This window comes from Piliocolobus tephrosceles, chromosome 2 (genome assembly GCF_002776525.5).
Source record: "Piliocolobus tephrosceles isolate RC106 chromosome 2, ASM277652v3, whole genome shotgun sequence".
Taxonomy (NCBI): Eukaryota; Metazoa; Chordata; class Mammalia; order Primates; family Cercopithecidae; genus Piliocolobus; species Piliocolobus tephrosceles.
Genome location: NC_045435.1, coordinates 82,394,754 through 82,399,723, shown reverse-complemented (window position 1 = coordinate 82,399,723; position 4,970 = coordinate 82,394,754). Strand labels below are relative to the sequence as shown.

The 4,970-nt window shown below is 44.7% G+C and overlaps 1 pseudogene; it reads right to left on the bottom strand.

The window, feature by feature from the left end:
- Nucleotides 1–3,640: 3,640 nt before the first annotated feature.
- LOC111524367 lies at nt 3,641–4,684 on the bottom strand (annotated as a pseudogene).
- Between the last annotated feature and the right edge of the window lie 286 nt (nt 4,685–4,970).

Genomic DNA, 4,970 nt, shown 5'->3' with positions numbered 1-4,970 from the left:
ACACCACCTCCCAGCAACAGAAAGGTTGAGTTTGACCTAGACCAAACTCTCCCCCCTCCACCTCATTTTGCAAGAAAGGAAATTGAGGCTGTGACAGTAGGTTGCAGAAAGTCACACCACATCTTGTTCTTGGCAGAGTCCTAGGTCTCCTGACTCCCCAGCCAGGGCTGTCTCTGCTGTATGAGCTGTCTCACGGTGCAGGGAGGCAGAGCGTTGAACAGACATTGATTCTATCCCTCCTAGCCTGGATGAAAACAAGGACTCTTTCTATTTAGAGGTCAGTTCTTTGAGTTAGTGGCCTCAGCAATCAGTGCCTTGTCTGCCTAATAGAAATTTAAGCAAGTCTCTTACTAAGAAAGGTCCCCAATATTTGAGTGCTTATGAAATACAGGTAAGATCCAGGTGTGACTGGAACTGAAATGAGGCAGGAGTGAGGTATATGTGCTGATCTATTTTGGGGTGCAAATCATCAATGTTTAGGGCCCGTGGGAGGGTGGTGAGCTCCTCCAGGAAGTGTTCCCTTAACTGTTTTCTCAGTAAGCCCTGAATTATAGCCTATCAGACAGGATCCTAAACAGAAATCTCTGTCATCCCAGTAATACCATGATGTACCTTTTAAAAGCAGGAGTCAGTCATAGAGTAACTAACCCAAAGTTGAGTGAATATGTTTCTTTCTCAGTTTTCACTTTCCACACTTCAGGCACACTTTTGTGGCTCGGTCTCTGAATGCCAGCAGAAGGAAACAGAAGGAAATAAAGGCACGCCTTTTATTTTTTTTTTTTTATTTTTATTTTTTTTTGAGGCAGAGTCTCACTCTGTCGACCGGGATGGAGTACTGTGGCCGGATCTCAGCTCACTGCAAGCTCCGCCTCCCGGGTTCACGCCATTCTCCTGCCTCAGCCTCCGGAGTAGCTGGGACTACAGGCGCCCGCCACCTCGCCCGGCTAGTTTTTTGTATTTTTTAGTAGAGACGGGGTTTCACCATGTTAGCCAGGATGGTCTCGATCTCCTGACCTCGTGATCCGCCCGTCTCGGCCTCCCAAAGTGCTGGGATTACAGGCTTGAGCCACCGCGCCCGGCCGCCTTTTAAAAAGCTGGTATTATGAAGAGGAAACCATAATGTTCCCGAAAGTGTGGATAGACACAATGCAGACCTCCTCTAAGAAACATCCAAATGAAATTTTAAAAACTTTATAATGCCCTTTTGTGTAGCCTGGCAAGCAAATGCAAAATATGATGAATGTGTTACGATTATATTGCCCCCTGCCCAGAAGCTTAATTCAATGTGGAGGGAATTCAGACAGTGTCTGTGGCCATGTTCCTTGAGGAATCATTGAATGCCTCAAGACCTGAGGTCAATTTTTGTGATATAGCATACTTTTAGACAAAGCTAAACTGATAGAATTCCCAAGACAGAGAAATGCCTTCTCAACCAAACTTACTTTTCAGATGTACTTTTCTGGGGTTGAAGCAGGTGGTTTGTTTCAAAGAGGCCTCTGTTTAAAGGAACGTTTGATCTTTGGGAAATGCTATCACTGGCAGCCTTGACTCACATTATCAAGTTGGTTGGCTGATTGAGAGCTTGGCAAAGATCAGAGGGAATGAGCCATGCAACAAAGTTAAGTTTTGATGAGTTAAGGAAGGGAAGGAACATCCCGAGTTTGGGGGGTGGTCTGGGGTGGGGGAGCCTCTGCTGTGCACAGCCCTGGGGTGGCTATTGGTGTTGGAAACAAAGCTAGTCTCCTGGTCTGGTCCTACTGAGACTGGTCAAGGCCTTGACTTTGCAAACAGCTTGGTTTCCTTAGAAAGGACCTGGAAACATGGAGTCAGACAGTTTGTTTAACGCTTTAGTCATGGTATGCACTTTTGGCCTGAGGAGTGAGAGTTAGGGTCTGTTCAAATGGCGAGTTGAGGTCTCCTGCTAGATGGTAGTCTACCAGGCACAGGCTCGCAAAGGATCTAGAATTTGGTCACCTCCAAGAATGGAGCCACTTCCTCCTACGAAGAAGTGATGATTCTTGTTTAAGACCTGGAGAGAAGTTAGTATATCTCCATTTTCAGCTTAGCTAGCCAAGTTCTAGCAGGAACCGTGATAATTGAATTGGCAAAGTACATTCTGGGAGTAAAATGTTTACTATACAAAGATTAATTCACCTCTACAAAGAGATACTTCCTCACCCTCAGAGCTTCTACAGATTTCTGTGGAAGTATTTTTGGGTTTAGTGCCCTGACCATAAAAAAGTTGGGAAAAAGATATTATACTCTTGGGCCCAAGAGTAACTATCAGTCACTCCTGGAAAACGCTAGGAATCACTGGTGTTACCGTAGGAAACAGGAAGAGAGTAGGAATTGAATGCTTGTGGTTGAGCAGATGAGTAAATTGAGGCTCAGAGAGCTTAACTCTTTGTTCAATCTAGAAGGAGATAGAACTAGGATTTGAACTCAGGGCTATCTGGCTATAAAACCCACCACATTTCTACTATCTCATTCTTGATAAGAGCAAGATTCTGTAAGTTGGTAGTTGGAAGGCGTTTCTGGCATCTGCAGAGAGGGAATGCCTCTTTATTCCTTTTTGAGACATTTAGTTAAATCCATGTGCTTTACATCAGTGTCTAGTGATCTGGGAAAGGCCCTTTTTTCCTTACTTTTCCATCTGTTCAATTAGAGAGTGGAACCAGATCACCTCTCAGGACGCTGCTGGCCCTGACTCAATGTTTGACCAGAGTAGAGCCAGTGGGCAGTTCTCACTATGTATTTGAAATGGATTGTGTTTGCCTTTGTATCAAAGATAAGCCAGGTGGCCACAAATCTGTTTCCTCTTCCTAGGCACGTGGCTAAATTGTACTTCCCAGCCCCCTTGCATCTGTGTGGGCCATGTGACTAAGTTCTCACCAGTGAATGCAAGGGCAGATTGCTGGGTCATTTCAAGGCCAAGGCAGCTGAGAGCAGTTATGCTTCATCCAGTTCACTTTGCCCCTTCGACAACAACCTTGGAGACTATGTGATGTGGGTAGCAGCATGCCCAAGATGGAAGAGGCTTGGTTTCCTGAGTCAGTGCTGGTGGAGAGCTGCCAAGGGAGCTGCCCAACCAGAACATCTCTGCATTTGACTTTGCATGAGTGAAAAATACAACTGATTGTTGAGCCACGCGATGGATATGTGGGATTGCTTGTTATGGCAGCTAATGTTAAGGGCCCTAATACAGGCATCCAGTGTCCATTCCCTCATTCACTTTTCTGAAAGAAACAGCGTCATTTTCAGTCCATCTGCTCCAGAGGATTTACAGTCGTCTCTCAGTATCCATGGGGGATTTGTTCCAGGACCCCACAAATGCCAAAATCCGTGGGTGCTCAAGTCCCTGATATAACCTGGTGTAGTATTTGCACATAACCTACGCACATCCTCCCATATACTTTAAATCATTTCTAGATTATTTATAATACCTAACACAATGCCTACACATCACTTCATTTGTGTGGATTCATCCTAGTACTTGTTGCGCGGCAAATTCAAGTTTTGCTTTCCAAACCTTTGTGGAATATAGATATTTTTATACTGTATGAAGTTTATTGATATGTTACTCTTGGTGGCAGACTCCTCCCTGAACGTTTGTTGACCCAGTGTTATTTCTGGATGAGTTTTAAGTTTCTGCTTTGCGAACTTTGTGAGCAGGAGTCACATTTATCTCCCAAGCAATACTATAACTTCCAAAGGGAGCACATTTGTCACCAGATCCTGAACTTTTTAAAGCTACACCTTCTACTGAGAGAGCAACAGAAAGAAAACAAGGCTCTCTGGCCTGGGGACATCTTGTCCACTTGTAGCAAGAGGAGCATTCTGGGGACTTAAGCTATGTTTCTGGAATTTCTCATCTGCAGGAACAGCAATGGGCACTTATGCTGCAGCATAACTCTTCAAGACTTCTGACTTTGAAACAACAGCATGTCCAGGAAGAGGTTTCCATTCCTGTGCTTTCTGAGCATTTGAACCTACTAAGATAAAAGGTGGGGCACTGGTCTTACTATCTTCAATCATCTTGTAAGTTGGAGAAGTGACTTTTGTTGGATGCTGCAGAAACTGTGGATCCTTAGGATTAGATAGACAGAGAGTTGCTTGGGGAAAAGGCCCACGTGCAGGTGGCAGTGATGGGTGACTTTGTTGATTCTTATTAGTTAGACAATAAGGGGTCCACATGTTAGAATATGGTGGTGGTTGTCCTGCTTCACTTGCTGCCATTGCTAATATCTGAGAAGCAAACTGAGCTGTGTCAGCTGGGACATAGGCAAACTCTGGTGAAACAGCTGTTGGAGATGGTTATGAGGGTGGAGTAGTAGTCTTAGGGGTGGCTGGTTTGGACGAAGGAACACAAACTGCTTCAGTTTGCTCAGTGCCTAGCTCAGCATAAATTGATGGAAACTGGGTGATTTTGTCACTATATCCTGTTCCAGTTACATTGTCCTTGTCTTTGTCTGTAGATTTTTCTATCTGTGTGGGTACTTTAGATTCCGCTCCCTCTGACCACTTCATCCAGAGAAATAGTCCCTTCTCTATACCTAATAAGTTCTTTAAAATAAACGGCTGCAAACTGGGTCATGTTTGATGGGTTGGTTTTGAGAATGGCTCTGCTAATTTCCCTGAGCAGAGTCTGGAGGTCACAGGGTACAGCAAGTCCGGGCTTTGAAAAAATTATTTTGGCATGAAGAAATTATTTTGGCAGGCTGTCTGTAACTCAGCTTCTTTCCAGCTGTGCTCTTAAGAACTTCCTTGTTGCCCCCTTGCTGGAAAATTTTTTAAACAAATATTTTAGATCTACAGTTGATTGAATCCATGTTTGCAGAACCGCGGATATGGAGGGCTGACTATGTGAATACCATGAGCCTGGCCAGTCAGAGCATTGCATGTCCCCCACCCTTAGCCACAGAGATTGGCTTAGCAATGGGCATTAGAGCCAAGCAGAGCCTTTGGGGAAG